Source organism: Monopterus albus, unplaced genomic scaffold (assembly GCF_001952655.1).
Source record: "Monopterus albus unplaced genomic scaffold, M_albus_1.0 scaffold57.1, whole genome shotgun sequence".
NCBI lineage: Eukaryota > Metazoa > Chordata > Actinopteri > Synbranchiformes > Synbranchidae > Monopterus > Monopterus albus.
In genome coordinates this window covers 1,286,597-1,303,704 of record NW_018127937.1, presented here as the reverse complement: position 1 = coordinate 1,303,704, position 17,108 = coordinate 1,286,597, and the positions used below count along the sequence as shown (strand labels likewise).

Below are 17,108 nucleotides of genomic sequence, written 5' to 3'. Positions count from 1 at the left end.
AAGTCAGGTCCTTGTTAAATCTCTAAAGGTTTGTGTCTGAAATCACTCGTATTTACAATATACTGCACTGTTTTTATCCCCCATCATTTTATCTGAATTCTGAACATGCATCTTTCCACCATCAACAGTTGCACAGTGGAAACAGGAACACCGTGCACACTACTTTCTTCCAAAAACAGTGGTGTCACACTTAAAGAAGACATGTCGACACAGTTTCTGAGGCTCGTTTCACTGCGCTAAAAGTCCCATGTCTCCCCAAACCTGGTGACATCACACTTGTCATGCTGGTTTTAAATTTGGATTGTGCTTCTCATTCTGCCACAGTCTTTCACTGCAGCACAACACTCCTGCCGTTTACCTGCTTCCCTGAATTTGTTGCTTGGTTGGGTTGTTGGCATGCTGCTGACCTGCACTTGGACTCAGGTGACCCCTGCTCAGGTACCTATATCGTGTAGCTTACACTGTGTAAATTGAGGAGTCTACTGTAAATAAAAGCTAAAAATGTTTATCTATGACTGCAAACATATTATTGGGGGGTTCTGGCAAGCTGTAATAGGTACTTTTTACCAGTATTTTGTAGACAAAATGACTAATCGGTTAATCAATCTTTGCTGGCTGCAGCCCTGGAGCTCGCCAGTTTTTCTCGCTGTGTATATGTCTGTGGTGTGCAGTGAGCAGTACAGCCTCACAGGGCTGCTATCGCCACTACACAGACATTTAGTCTTGTTTTAAAATTGCTCCCATTCCTCACAAACTATTTAGCAGCAGTAACATTTCCTTTCACAGTGTGATGAAACAAGATTGGGCTGGAAAAGTAAAAAAACAACAACAACAACAAATGATTGGTTTCAGTTTTGCCCGGCTGGATAACTGCAGTTTCGGAATCTTGTTTACTCCTAGGGAGGAAACATTCATCTACAGCAGCCAGCCAGGAGGCCAGATTTACTCTGTGACTTATGAATGGCAGCCGACCATTTCTCTAGGCTGTGTGTGTACTAGCTTTGGCTATTTTTGTGGGGACCACTTAGAGAATGTTCCGGGAAAGTCGGAACATTTTGGCCAGTCTTTACTTTCTGACACACCTCCAAAGGGCGGTTTGAGGGTTAGGGCTTGGATTTAGGGTTAAGGTGAGGATGTTCCTAAGAGGTTAGGGATGCTTAATGTCAGAGTGTCCTCACAGAGTTAGGAGTACTAGTGTGTGTGTTGGATGACAGCTGATTTCAGGCTGACTCGCTGGCAGGAAGTTCAGAGCGCCACGTAAATGCATTTAAACTTATTTTATTTGGCTCTGGATTTATGGACCACTTCCCTTTCCCAGTCACTTTTGCTTGTGCTGAAAAGGAAACCTTGTGCACTTTGAGAGATTTGAAGGCCAATTCTTAGGAGGAGAATACAGCTGAACTCCCACTAAGCTATAATCAGTGTAAAGCAAAAATAGCCTAAATCATTTTCTAATTATCTCTTTGAATTGAGTAAAGGATGGTCTGGAGCTTTCCTTAGTGTTCAGGTACAGCTTGGGCTGGTTTCATCCACTCGTCCCTGAAGACCCGTAGAAAAGCACAAAAGCTGTGTGCAGCTTTTTAACACACATGGGAAAGTTAGGGTTCGCCTGAAAAATACTGTTGGATTAGAAAGTTAATTAATAATACCTTAACCTTAATAATTAAGGTTATGGGGACCATTTTCAGCAATTGAGTACTTTTACTTTTGAGTACTTTAAGTACATTTTGACAGTAATAATTTTGTATTTAACTTTGAATGTATGATTGTGATTTGTCCCGTAGCTGTTTTATAGTGTTGTGATGGTACTTTTACTTAGGTAAAAGATACTTGTTCTACCACTGGGAGCAGCAAGGCACAAGCAAAAGATGGAAGTGAGGATGCAGTTAGGAGAATTGAGAAGCAGCCTTAGAGATTCTAATCGTCATGGGACACTGAGACTCTACGACACCTACTGATGAATTTAGCGGTGTGTGCCATCAGCAGGAGGGCAACAACATCAGCCTTCATCAAAGTCAACACTGCAGACATTTTTTTGTCTTTACTTGGAGCACACACTAGTCCCTGTTACTTTAGAACATGTACTATGCTTTATTCTTGTCTGTATTTTTGTTTCTGCACACACAGGAAGCGACCAAGGCAGCGTGCTGCCTGAAACAATATGATTTAAAGGAATAGATGCGAATGTGTCTTCATATATTCAAATACTTGTATGTCTTCATCTTCTGAACCATCTGTTTCTCTGTGCTACACAACAGGCAGCTCGAAGTTTCACCGCCACAGGGTGCAGAGCTGAGTTAGATCCTCCTTCTGATGTCATGTAAAAAGGAGCAGTAGATGGTAAAAAAAACACACACACAAAGTGTAAGGAATGGATTTAACACCGCGTTTGTCTGCTCTAATGTAAGCCGCTAACATTCACACCTACAGTTGTAAGCTATTGTTTTTGCAAAGCTAGGGTAGCACATCATCCTCCAGCCTGAGTGTCCTGAGGTAGCTTTAGTCTCAGTCTTTTTACATCATGTAGCCATTGAAGGCCTTTTCATTAAACAAGTCAGTCTGTTGTTCTAGACGTGAATAAAGTGAGGCCCAGACTCTCCTTTTCTGTTGAACTGTGACATTTAACTTGCAGTGGTGGCTGCTAATATATAGAAAATGTGAATATATATTTCACCCTTACACTTACCCTGAGAAGGCTCAAGTCCTGAGAGACTGAGTTATGTATTTGCTTTCTTACAAATAATGTGATTTTGAATGAGGTTTTCTTACTTGCATTATCCATTGCATGAGCAGCTCCTAAAGTAATTAGCTGCTCAACAAACAGATTGTTAATCAGGATCTGTTTTGATCATTTAATTGATGGTCTCAGCTTCTCAAACATGATGATCAGGCGATGCTGCTCGGTCACATACAGTATATATGGTATTCTGCTGGTGTCAGCAGTAAAAGGAATATCTCAGACTTACTGTACTGTTGCTCAAACAAAACAATTTGAAGAGGTCACCTTGGGCTCTGGGAAATGATAAAATGCATATTTTTCAGGCATTTTATAGAGAAACCAGTTAACCAGCTAGTGAAGGAAAGAATTCTTTATTTATATAAATGCCTTTATTCGTGCATTTTCAAAGTATTTGCTTCTTATTGAACAGTTTTTTAAAATAATGTCTCAATGGCTGATGCGGTCTCCTCTCTCAGGCCTCTCTGACTTTATTACTGAAGATAAAGAAGACATCAGAGCTTCTAAAGTGGTTTAAAGCGAGGAAGAAGAGAGTGATTTATCCCTTAGAAGAAGACAATAAAGCTCTATCTCTCAGCAACAGCAAGCATCTGGCAGATTTGGTGAATTACAGAAGAAGAAGTGGAGAGAGAGGCAGGCCACCGCTCCTACCTCAGCACAGACATACAGACATTTCTCTGCACTCAGCCTCCTCCCAGAGTTCACACAGCGAGGAGGAGGGATGGGGCCCCAAACCCAAGTCTCTGCACTCTCTTTCTGGGTGTCCAGGCTCCACTCGACTGTAATGACGTAGGTCTGATTGATGCAGCTCTGATAAACATACTGTGACTATGTGCGATCCACAGATAGTCCTTATAATCCTAGAGTCGAGACAGATGATGGCGTCATACTCTGCTGCCATCTACAGTGGCAAGAAAAAGTCACGGCACTGTTTGCAGTTTCCTGGTTTTCTGCATAAATTGGTCATGAAATGTGATCTGATCTTCACCAAAGTCACAAATGTCAACAAAGAAAATACGTCTAAGCTGATAAAACACCAACAGTCCTGATCTTTCATGCCTATATTTATTTATCTTGCCACTGTATCTCTCAGTCAGTTATAGTAGGTGTGTGCAGTAGGACACCTGGGACAGAAACGTCCTCATCCAGGAACAAATGGTTTTTACAAAGATTTAGAAATACTAAGAGGGACCTTAAATGATTTCTCTTTACAGGTAAACAAATGTGGGCTATATTTTTTGCTCATTATTATTTTATTGTGGCACCTTTAAGTCAGTAAGTATTGTCCTAAAGGTTGGAGAAGCGAGCTGGTTGGGTCAGCTGACATAGCCTTGGGTCGTACTACGTACTGCTTCCAGAAGCTAGTGTAACTGTGTATATGATCAGAGCATTACTGAAGAAGAGAGGTGGCCAACAAAGGTAAAACAAAACCCATCTCGCCTGCAGTGTGGTTTCAGTTTTCACTGGTAGAGCAGCATAAAACAACTTTTCTTTGGATGAGAAAATAGAAAAACATGATAATATGTGTTTCTGTTTATCTAATGCAGCAGGCTTAGGCGGTAGAAACATTAAATACACCTGCTCCCGTTGGAGTCCCATCAGAAGCACAGACGCCCCGCCCTCCTCCACCTGGTTTGGACTAGCCAATCACCTGTCCGATCAACGCTGCCTACGTCACGTGCGCCGTTCAGGGGTGTTAGCAAATCTTTTGGAAAATGCTGCATTAAAACTGACTGCTGAAACAGGAAACAAGCAGTGTGTTGGACTGAGAGTCCGTGTAGTCTATATTTGTTTATGTTTTGGAATTAAGGTACGCCGAATTCGTCAGCAGTTTCTGTTTGCTGTGTTTTTCTTTATACACCCATGGGCTCAAACGCACCGATCACATATCCTACATGTGAAATATAAAATCAGGTTGTGATTTATTAAAGAAGGTAGAGTTTGTAGCTTTGTGACCAAAACAACAATCCCACATGAAATAAACTCAGTGGTCCATCTCTGATCACCTTTAAATCCAGGTAAAAACGTTTCGTGTTGCACTGAACCTTACATAGCCAACATTAACCTTTCCTCCTGTCCTGGGTATACTGTATGTGTCATGTGAACTGCCTTCGTGTCCGAAATGTTAAATAGCCTACAAACAAACTCCCCTTGCTTCCTTTTGATGCTAGTTCCTGGTGTTTTATTTTGAAAGTGTGACGTGGAAACGCCTGGTTTCGTTGTGTCTGTCTTGACCGCAGTGTGGAGCACCGGTGGACCTCGGAGCGCGGAGACGCTGCGGTCTGTGGTCCTCCGCCGGACGGTCGGTCAGACGGTGGCCGGAGGCAGCGACACGGTGAGTGGACTCGCACACAGCGGGGACTCGAGTGCAGACTTGTTTCGGATTGAGGGCGGGTCTACGCTCAGCAGAGAGCTGGGGCTGTTCACTGGCATCTGTCAGTGAGTCTAGGGTCGCACGTTGATCTGTCATTATTACTTCAAGCACTTGTCAGAAAGCGGCTCTTGAGCTTCCTTAAACGGTCTAATGTGCAGAAGGTACAACAGATGTGTACAAATTGTACAGTTAGGAATTATTTTGTTCTCATGTCTGTGTGTGGGGAAGACGAGCGTTAGAAACACCTCTCCGTGCACTGCTGTCCACCTCAGCAGCACAACAAACTTTTAATCAAGGTCCAGGCAAAACTACACAATATGATCTCTGTAACACAGAAACACAGTGGAGCTGTTGCTTTGGGACATTAGGTTGTAAAGCGGCCAGTGTGAACCTGACACACCTATTCTGTATTCTGACTGAACAGCCTGTTTATTTCACTTAAGTGAAACAGTTAAACATGTTTAATAAGACAAATCCATGTCATTAAAAAAAATAAAGTCCCCAGACACACAGTGTTAATGCTCAGTCCAGTTTGGAACAGATGTCTAACATTCCTGATCATTTTTTTTTTTGCAGGATGGACTTCAACACACCGTCATTATTACCAGGGACATTGTAAAGTCCAGGTTTCTCACACATAATCTGACAAGCTGAAGCACTGTGGTGAAGTTCCAGCTCTGGGTTTCACACTGTGTTCACTGCTTCAGGGTCACCGGACCCTCCCAGCTGCTGTGACTGAGCATAAAGACGTTTCCACTTGCGCTTTGCTCCGAGCATTTTGTTTACAGTACATTAGTTTTTATGCAGCTGTGATCTGGGTTCTGTACGAAAAATCCCCCGAACCTGTCTGCGTTCAGGGTATTTTCGGTTTTGCTGTCCTTTGTCTAATGTGTGTTCCCTGTGGCTGGCTGTGGTTTTAGTTTTTCTGTCTGAGGTTGTCATGATCACATCGCTGTTAATCTTCAGTGATAGGAGATTTCTTATATTCTCTACTTGTTAATCACAGTGTGATCTGAATAATCAAGATTATCTCAAATTATCACTATAATACTTTCATAAGATTTGTTTTGGGAGTGAAATGCTGTGTGGCAGACTGCTGACTGAGTTTGTGGTGACTACCTGAAAATGAGCTGCACCTTGATGTTAGTAAGGCATGTGGCATTTTACAGCTTTGAAAGATTGAAGAGACTCTGGTACCATGTCAAAGATATACTGTAAAACATCTGATACCAAATAAAGAAGTATTGGCATAAAGAAGAAAAAACTAAATATCTAAATCTGTCTCTATAGATTAAAGTGTGGTAATAAGAATGGATGTGTAACTGTGCAGTCATGGTTAGGCAAGGTGCAACTCAGCAGGAGCTGGAGAGCTTTGCTGGGGGACCCTGAGGTCTTCCCAGGTTCCATGAGATGGATATTATCCCTCCAGCTTGTTCTGGGTCTGCTCCGGGGCCTCCTTCCAGTCGGTCCTGCCTGGAAACCCTCTGATGGAAGGCGTCCAGAAGGCATCCTATCAGATGCCTGAACCAGCTTAGTTGGCTCCTTTCGATGTGAAGGAGCAGCGGCTCTACTCCGAGCTCCACCCAGTCGTCTGAACCCTCCACCCCACTGCTAAGGCTGAGTCCAGACACGCTGTGGAAGAAACTAATTTCAGCTGTTTGTATTTGTGTCCACTCATAGCAACTACAGCGTGACTAATGTGTTCTCAGTTACGTTCAGGCAGCCTTGAAACGCTTGGTACCCAGTCAACTCATCAGTCAACCTCCTAATGGTCACCGTGCGTGTGTGTGTGAGGCCGAGAGCAGCAGATTAGCAGCAGATTCGTTCATTAATAACACGAGGTCTGTTTGGCTTGGTTTCAGAATGTTAGGTGATGACTTTGCTCCAGTGACTGCAGGTCGTGTTTATGTTGCAGTCGGCTGATAAAAGTCTTCCTGCACAAACAGCAGGACGGTGCACTTTCCTCTGTCCCTTCCAATTTCTGTTTTGCTGCTTCTTTCCTTTTCTCTATTTAGTCTTCTGTCACTTTATCTCCCTCTGTGCTCCCAGAGGGGGTGAGTGGGCAGATTTTCTCATCTCCATCTTTTCTCCTCCTCTGGAGGAGGTGGGGGCAGTGGAGACTGAAGTAGACCAAATCTAATATGTTTGTGATGGGTCAGAAAACTATCCATCTATAATGTTCACTTTGTTGCAGAACCTATAATTAATATAAATGCTTTATAATTGACTTTATTAGAACATCCAGTTTTCTTAGCCTGGCTCCAGACCTTTAGGTCTCTGCTCATAGTGTAGCCAGGTGCCAAAAACTGTTGCTCTTCCTCTCTCAGCTGCTCCCCATCACTTGGGGATCACCACAGCAGATCACTATGTGATTTGGCATGTGGTGTTGCACCTGATGCCCTCCTGGATGCAGCCCTCCCATTTTATCCAGGCTTGGGACTGGCACATAGAGCTAACACAGCCCAAGTGGCTGGGTGGAACCATTGCACCTGGTTTTCCCAGGTGGTTCCCCATCTAAGTACTAAAACAGAACAGCCCTGCTTAACTGCTGAGGTCAGACGGGATCAGGCACGACCAGGGCAGCGTAGCTACAGGAGTTAAGCACCACAAAGTATATATAATATTAATTTAAAAAAGGAAGCTGCCCCAGTGTGTTTCTAGCTTGGGTTGTTGTGGGCTCGTCTCGGTCAAACATCAGTCCATTGCTTTGATATTCCTCTGTCACCTTTAGGCCACATTTCCTCTTGTCATTTCAAGTGTTGGGTATTCAGACAAAATCCAGATGAGATTTACACATGGCCACATCTTTATATAGTTTATGGTCTGTTCCACTCTGGGTCAGTTAGGGTTGTCGACCCTCAGGGTTTGGCTGGGAAACTCCTAGAAAAATCAAAATTCAGTCTGGGAGATTTGTTTTTGTTTTTCAAATAGCCTACAGATTGAACAGAAAAAGACAGGAAAAGTACAAAATGGCACTGAAGGTTATTCTGGGGCATCAACAGACAAACTGAAATTGTACAATTTTAATTTAATGAATTTAGGGTGCTTATACTGAAAAATACAACCTTGTTGTGGGGATTTGGCATCACCAGTCCTCTGCCTCGTTTTGTGGTGCTCAGGTGCAGTGCGCTATGGGTGTTGTCAACCAAGTGGGCTTTATTTTCATATTTTGATGATATGAAAGGTCAGAGTTCTCTGACTTGTGCCTGCTGGACTCTGTAAAGTCTGTCTTTGGATCATAGTCTGAGTATAGTGTATTTAATTTGCAGTACAAGGTTTATTTTCCTTGCTGACTATAAAAGTCTTAAACATCCATGACAGCTGTCTGTGGAAGTGTGCCCTGTCTGTGCAGGTTTAGGCTGCTCTTTAGCTTTGTTCTCAGCTTTAGTCTTTAGTTTAGCTCTATTCTCTAAGTGTTATATTTGTATTTATAATGGCGTTGGTAAATGTGAACTGATCTCCCATTGTCTTATTATGTGCTTTTCATTTGCTGACACATTTACGGTGGTGTGGTGAATGACTGCCATCTGTCACAGTTGACTGTGTGTACGCTCACAATATTTCACGTTCAAAGCTCTGTTTGTAGACATGACCTGAATAAAAATAGAGGTAGTGTTGCATTCAGTGTCCTGCTCAAGGAGACTGTTTGAAACCCCGATCCTCTGGGAAGGCTACGGGACAACCTTCCTGCTGCTGCTTTATTGTGCTTCCATATGCTTTGAGCTCACAGACATCATATCTTTTAACAAGTCTCTATCCTTAGCCACCAGATGTGCTAATGTCTCCTGTCCTCAAATCGCCTCTCTGCAGTCTGCGAGCAGATTCCTGGTAACACCCGGGACCCTCGGGGCTCCGCTGATTGGCAGGGTCCTTAATTGCTACCACCTCTTAGTGAATAATAGATGCCCGTCTAGCTAAGTGGAGTGATGAAATATTAAGAGGCTAAGAACATGCCATGCAAGTCTATTTTTGAAGAGTACAAGACCACGACACAAACTGGAGGAGGAAGGGAAATCAAAGAATTTCTCGGTGCAGCAGGGGGCTCGTATTGTTCATGCTTGACTCCAGGCTGTCACATTAGCACGCATGTCTCGCACCGGAAATCCCTGCTGGAGAACTCACTTCTGTCTTTATCTTGGCGACGTGCGATGCCCTCCCCACCTGTTTCCTCATCATTCACTGACGTATTAAAGACATTTCATCAGATATAACTGTCAAGAAGTAAACAAAAAGGTTTACAGAACAAAAAAATCACAACAGTGGTATCAGAAACGACTTTGTCTTTCCTCTCAGACTCACCATTTATTGTCTGTATCTCACTTTTAGCACAGTAGTGCTTTTAATCTAAAATGTTTTGTTCCACAGGACAGACTTGAATGCCGTGGTAGTAGAGATGGAGTTAGACATGTTCTCCAAAACACTAGTCGGCACCACCAGGTCTGGAATCCACATTCTCATTTGCACATATATCTGGATCAGACCACCTTATTGAAGAACACTTTTAATGCAATGAAATGAGGATGTAAACAGCATCTGTACAGCTGGTTGACCAGTTCACCAGCTCTGCCTGTTTACATCCTGAGATTTGATCACAACAGGAAAGCTAATTAATACCAGGTGTATCAGATGATCACATCGTGATAGCAGGTGGAGATGGACTCTTCACCATTTCCACCTGCTATCGTGACAAGGTACTGTATTTGAATGGAACTTCCAAATGCACATGCCAGTTCCAGATATAAATGGGTCAAAGGTATGAAAGGTGCCTCTGAAAAGTCTGAAAAGTTTCAGCCCTTTGCAGAGAACATTCAGCAACAAAGTTATGTGAAACAAGGAAGCTTGAACTGTCGCTTCACTGATGGAAACCTGAAAATGAAATGAATTCAGTAACGACTACACTGTCAGTCCAAAGTCTTAGAGCACCCCAAATTTTCCAGTTTTTATAGACATAAGCATTGAATAACTTTAAATTGTACAACATGAGAAGTAAACTGAAACAGGTAAAAAAAAGTCACCAAAAATTAAAACAGTGTGCAAATGACATAACCCAGGCTTTTCTCGGGGATCAGTAGCAGGTGAACCTCCATCTTTTCTGCAGCAGTTGAAGTAAATGAAACTGATGCAAACAGTTCCTACAGGTCCCAACTGTTGTTTGACGACTTACCACAGCACATTCTCTCTGTACAAAATCTGGTCCTCCACCCTCTGAAGCATCATTTGGGAAAAGGCCACTCACAAAGGAAGTCGGAGCTTTGCATGGTTTCATCCTGTAGCAGGAGAATGAGCCAAATCAGCTCCAGGCTGTGGAGAAGGAAGGACCCAGACGGTGGCTTCATGTGATGGAACGGCAGCACAGTGTCAGGCTTCAAGTGCAACACATCATTGGGAGCGTTTTGTGTTTTTTAACACTGTGTACATATTTCCTAGATTTTCTGGTTGTTTTCTGATATATAACTATATCGTCATCATAACATTGCTAAAATAACAAATCTGTTGGTGGCCTAAGCCTTTTTTATGCGCCAGGCCTGGCAGCTCTACTATAAGGAACATAGCGATGTGTGTGTGAACAGGATGCTGACCAGCGCTGCCGGTGAAGAGCAACCATTAATTACCAGAGAAAATGTGAAGGACCTTGGCTTATTACACATTTGAGATTGTGTTCCTAGACATGAGAGTAGAGTCGCATGCATGCATGGATGCGTACAGGAGAGAGAGGAAACCATTTGGGGGTAATGAAAGCCAAGAGATTGTTCTGAGCTCTCCCACACCTGGTACAGGACAGAAATAGACAGTGTGGCTGCAACTACGCTGAATGCATGTGACAGCCGTATTCAAACTAGCTTCAACGTGTGTGTGTGTGTGTGTGTGTGTGTGTTGAGTGTGTAGCAGTGTTGTTGGCTGTGGTGAGGCGATGTAGTATGTAGGCCACTGTAGCTCTGCCTTGTTCGCTGCAGACTAAATTGTGTCTGGGAATAGAAACAGCTGTTTTATTCGGACTTATCGGATGAGTTGAAGAAGAAAAATCAGTTTGTAATTAAATGGTTCCTTTCATAGGTGCAGGACATATTTCTTTGGTTTTGTAGAGACATTGCAGCCAAGCGCTCTGAATTATACAGGGTGGGCTACTTTTCTGTGGCCCACCCTGTATTTTATCTTAATAAAAATGTAATAAACAAAAGATTCTAAAAAGCAAAGATAAGTCTACTGTTGTGTTTTGAATCAATGAGTCCTGTTGCATAAAAAAATGTAGATTTTTGTTACGCCATTTACATTTTGGCACTGAGGGAACTTTCTACTTCCATGTGGGAGGGTGATTTTATTCTTTACAAAAATAACTTGTGTGTCTCCAGAGGTCAGCATTAATATGCTCCACATGATGCTGGAGACCTTTGTGGTTCATAGACGCACCCTGTTAGAGCCAAACATGCAGCACAGAGAACAAGGAGGAAACAGCAGTCACTGGAGCAGGCTGGGTAAATGACGGGTCCAGCAGAACCTCTCCAGTGTCAGTGCATGTTGGTGGACATGAAAGGAAAGCCATAATATCACTAAATGACCTGAGAGGCCAAAGCAGCTCGGTGTACAGTGTAACTCTGCAGCTCTGAAGCCGGATAGAAATGTCAGCAAAATGAGAATTGTGTGGATTTTGTGTTTGACTCATCTGTTTTCCTTGTCTGCCGGTGTTAAATTGGACATTACTACACAATCGGACGTCATTGGAGTAGAGTGCATGTGTGATAAAGTGAGAGAACAGAATTACTGTATATGTTAGTCTTGATTGTCACATTGGTACAGCAGTGATTATAAAAACAATCCAGCTGTGCATGAATTGGACAGCTCCTACAATCATGCTTTCACTTGGTTCAGATTTAGGAAACAACCACGCTGCGTGACAGAACACAGTATATGCAAATCTGGGTCTCATTCACAAGGAATAGCAACCGCCGCTGGCCCAGCTTTTTGGATCTACGTGTGTCACCCGTCTCCTATACTCTTGTTGTGTTCGCCGTCTCAGCTGATGCAGGAATCGGGGCTTGCTAGCCTGACACGCTGCCACTGTGACGGCTTCCAGTAGCTAGCAGCAGCTTTAAGGAAGTACTGTAGTAGACCACATGTGAACAAAGTGTCTTCTTGTATTAAAACTCCTGTAAAACAGCTCTGACATTTAACTGCAGTTACCTCTTTGGCTCTCGGTGTGAGGGCCCTGAGCTCTGCTAAACTCTGACAAATGAGCAGTGTAGGGTGCGTCAACAGAAGGCCTGTCAACAGCCCCTCCGGGCGCTGTTCTCTCCATCACCACAGCAGATTTTAATCAATAGCAGCTGTAAAGGTTGTGCTTTCCATGCTCAATGTGTTTGACAGGGTTTTGAATAATTGTGTAGCTGTGTCTGGGGAATAATGTGCTGATAAATCATAAACACCGAGTTCCCTCATCCACATTTCTGGGCGTTGTTCTGACATGAGCTGGGTGAGATCTGACAATGGGCTTGGCAGCATTTTAACAAGATGCAGGTTTGAACCAGAATACCACCAACTTCAGAAGCTCGGCGGTGGAGACTAATGCTTGGACAACGTTTTGCACACAGTGCACGTTGGGGAAACTGTTCTGAAAGACATCTACTCCCTGGATGCTAATATATATAAAGACACACTCTGACATTACGCCCTGCCTTGTTTCTTTATCATTTCCTTTCCTCAGTCTTTGTGGAAAAGCCAAACATGTTTCTGTGCATAGTCAAAGGTAAATGAATAGCTACTATCAGCAGGTGATGATAGAATAATCTTCATTATTATTGTAAAAACTGTGGCCTTCATTTGCTTGTGTCATTCATAAACAGCCTGTTCCTCATAGTCCTTGCTCGTTTCACATGCCACCGCCACCCCAACTCCACCTCCTGCACCACCAGAGAGCTCAGGGCTCCTCACTGGGGCTCCTCGCAGGCTCAGGCGCCGTCCAGGCAACGGCATCCATCGGGCCGCTCCAAAAACCTCCTCAGCAAACCATGTTCAGTCGTATGTGTGGTGGAGCAAAGTCCCTTCTAGTTGAAATGTCAATAATCAAATTAATGGTGGGTAATTGTTGCTGAAAGCTGCACGTCTGTCCTCGGCCTGCTTTGAAAGCTTTTCAGTGTACTTCTGTAGTGGCTCTTGCTCGGCTCTGCTCGCTTTCTGATTCAGTGATTATGTGGAGAGATCACAGGCCTGCTTCATTAGAAATACTACACACTGGACTGCAGAAATGGAACAGGACTGCCAAGTACTTTGAGATTAAAATTTCTGCTCCCAATCTATAATTTTAAAAAAGAGATCTCTCCATTATCTCCTTGTGCACATCCTTGCGTGTCTCTGAATAAAGTGTTACCATTATCATTTTTCTTAAGGTGGATTTTTATGTAGTTCTTGGGTCCAAAAATGATCTGGATGAAAAGCTAATCAATCAGTTTCTCTATCAGTTTCACAAAGCAGTGAAAACTGACCTCACCTTTTACTAAAGCCCAAGCTGACATTGAATCTGCTGCTTTTTCTGGACAACAGTCCAAAACCCAAAGATACAGCTGCATATTCACATATTGTTTCAGCTCACGAGTTTAAATAAAGAACATTTGAGGGAACAGCGAGGGAGCACCGAGCTGAGGCTAACCCGGGGGACACGGACACACTGCACATGGAGGAGCATATTGTCTGCTGGGTGTGTAAATAGGCAGTTGTTTACAAATGTGTCACCACCTAGTTTAAGCTAATAATGTGTCAGGGTTGTGTCTGCCAGCTTGTCTTCTGCCCTTAGGTCCAAAATTAAGGCAGCTTTAGAGCCTTCAAGCTTAAAACTACAGGCTTAGCACATTTCTAATGTTCAGCTAATTCACACACACACTCGGTATTTACATGAACACGTGCACTGCTGTGCTCTCTGCATTCATGCAGTGTCTTTGATGCCCATGTTACAGGCGGTGCCCCCCCCCCCAGGCGGCAGCTAGGCCCCTTCAGATGGCTCCTGTCACGGTGCTGAGAGCCCAGGGGAGTGGCCAAGCATCCTCCTGTGAGAAACAAAAAGCTTGGATGTTATTATAATTGCTTAGTGTTTAACCCCTCCACTGTAGTGCATCAATAGTGTGAAGCTGGTATTTTTTCTTCGGTTGCTCCAGAGAAACAAGAAGTGGAGCGAGATCAATGAGGAGCATAGATGTAATTGGGTGATTTACTCCGCCCCCCAGGGATTCAGTCCATGAACTGATGAAATGGTAAAGGCAGTAAAACCCTGTACAGAGCTTCGGCAGGGAGCCATCAATCATGAGCCAAGAGCCATGAATCATCTTAAGGACATCTAGGACAGAGAGACTGAGAGAGGAGGTGAAGAGGTGCGAGTGGGCTTTAGAGGGTCATTCCAGGTTTTTTCAACTTAGGTCTTATTTTGAGGTTTTGTCTTTAACTCCCATCTGCACTAATAATGTTGAAGTTAAAGTTAAAGAGTAAGTTGGTGCAAACTCTGGACATGGGACTGAAGTCACTGCTTACTGTGTCCTGTGACTGATGCTTCAGGAGTGGGAGCAAACTTATTTCTGTTTAAGTCTACAAAGAGAAAGTTTCTCTTCTGACCCGAGTGACTGTTTTTTATGGCATTCTCTTGCATTCAACACATCCTTGAGCTCTGTATAAACATCTGCAAAGCTAATTTTAAATCCAGCAGTGTCTGCTTCTTCACTGTCTTTGTCGGTGCGTCACTGCACCAGTTCCACCCCTCTCTGAGTCGATGCCCCAGCCAGGCCACCCCATCCAGAATTTTCTAGAACCGCCTCTGCCTCGTGAATATTCATAAGTGATTCATTTGTTCATGGAAACTATTCATTCATTTAAAGACAATTCTGATTTTAGTTGAATTATGTTTGTAGACACGTTGGACATGTTGCATGTAGCTCATCAACCATGTTCTGAGTAAAGTCTCAAGGTTGTGTTGCTAACTTGAAGTGTACAAACTGATCCCTCTGTTACACTTGTTTCCAGGAAACATGATTTGGAAGTTGGAATTTACAGACTTGTAAGCATGACTATGTATTTTGACTTGTGAAACTGGACATGGAGGAGAATGGACAGCTGGACGGATGTAGCAGCAGTAGCTGAACAAGCTGTCATTTAACCTGAATTATCTTTTAAGTACTGCACAGTATATTGTAAACCGCCACTGTGGTTTCCCCTCTGTGATCTGGGACTGCTTCTACACAATGTGAGAGTAAAGTGAGCTGTGCAACGTCTCTGCTGCCGGCTCTGCCCGGGTACCAGGTTAATTATCTCTGTGGTTTTTCAGAAGTGGTGCCCGCAGCTGGTTTGAGTGGCGGTGTCAGCAACTGGGATGACAGCGAGAGAATGGGAGCAGCTAATTATTTCATGAGCACTTGACACTCGAGGACTTCTGCTCTGTCACTGCGTTCTCTTGGTTTTTATCCCTCCACTCCTACAATCACGGTGTTGTTGGAGTGTTGGAAACGCAAGCTGCTGTTGGAGGTTCTAGAGCGAAGACTGAAATGCTCCTCCGCTGGTGTTTCTGGGTACGGGTTGTCTGTGCATCTTCACGAGGAGAAGATCAGCTGGAAGTCTTTGGTGTGAAGGTGAGAAGGAGAGATTTCTGATGCACTTTGACAGGCTTTCATCTCGCTGGCCTCTCCTCGCTGCCAGAGCTCTGTTTCAGGTGGGACTGGCTCACTGCTCCAGCCTAATGAGCCATCTGGGCCCGCTGATGTACTTTGGCACTAAAGTCACACATGTCCTAGCAGGGGGTGACACCAGCCCACATGGCCTCAAACCCAGTGAAGCGCGTGCTGAGTGAAGTGGGGTTAATAATGCTGCTGCAGCAGCATGGCTGCCTGTTCCCCCTGTGCAGTGAACACATCAGTGGTTCGCTGCACAGAAATAGAACTGCCTGTAGATTACTGCTGTGGAACTTAAATTTGTATCCTGACCCGAGGACACACGTCATCTAACACATGTAACACAGTTTCTGTTTTAGGATTACTGGTGGACAGCTGTTACACACAGAGTTGAGCCACAAATGGTGTAAAAGCACGGTCTGGCAGTTTGACACAATGCGCTCTTTCACGTTTTCCACCCTGTTTATTCCAGGTAATAATCTCTCTGATCTCCGCCTGTCCTCAACCTGCTGCTGCTCGCCTCCCTCTTTATATGTGCTGTATGTTTGCTCTGCAGAGCACCTTGTGTAGTTGACCCCTGCTGCGTTCATGTTTGCTGCTCTGTCTGATGTAGCGCCATCACTGTGTACAATTGCCAAAACTTTCCAGGCATTTGGAGTATTTTCAAACTGGAGCAAATAAGAACTTCTGCCAGCTAGTGAATACTGCCACAGAGAGGACGTTGGGGATTTTAAAATGCAGCTGGTTCTTGTAAAGATGAGCGACCTTGGATTTAAAATTACACCAACACTCTCAGAGACTATAGATAATACTGTAAAGCTGATTATGCAGGAGATACTAGAGAGCCTGAAAAAGTGGTCAGGTGTTACTGTGTCCCTGTGGGGCAGGATTAATGTAACCACAACAATCATGTTGCCAACTAAAAGCTTTAATAGCTACTATATCAAAGAAATGCTTTTCAACACTTAATAGTTACCTAATTTGTTTTATATGCAGAGATTAAAAAGCCCTGGTGTCATTTAATAGACTTTGCAGCCCTGCTAATAGATGGTTTAAACATGCCAAATTTGGGGTTTAATCACCTCCTTTATGGCTTCATTCATACACACCGGTGGTATCTATTGTACTAAACAAACCGCAGTAAATCAAGGACTAAATGTGAGCATTTAATACCATGCACATATGTATCAAATCAAAATCAAATCAAATCAAATTTTATTTGTATAGCGCCAAATCACAACAAAAGTCATCTCAGGACACTTTACAAAGTAAGGTCTAGACCTTACTGTTATCAATATATTACATAGGGAAAACCCAACAAATCCCCCTTGAGCAAGCACTTGGCGACAGTGGGGAG

The 17,108-nt window shown here is 43.6% G+C and overlaps 1 protein-coding gene across 1 annotated transcript in view; it reads left to right on the top strand.

Moving 5' to 3' along the window:
• Positions 1-4,968: 4,968 nt before the first annotated feature.
• large2 (LARGE xylosyl- and glucuronyltransferase 2) overlaps positions 4,969-17,108 on the top strand; it is a 163,424-nt gene continuing 151,284 nt past the window's right edge. Inside the window, exon 1 of the mRNA XM_020602643.1 lies at positions 4,969-5,072. The gene's annotated coding sequence lies outside the window, so the exon portion shown is untranslated. The remainder of the gene's footprint in view (positions 5,073-17,108) is intronic.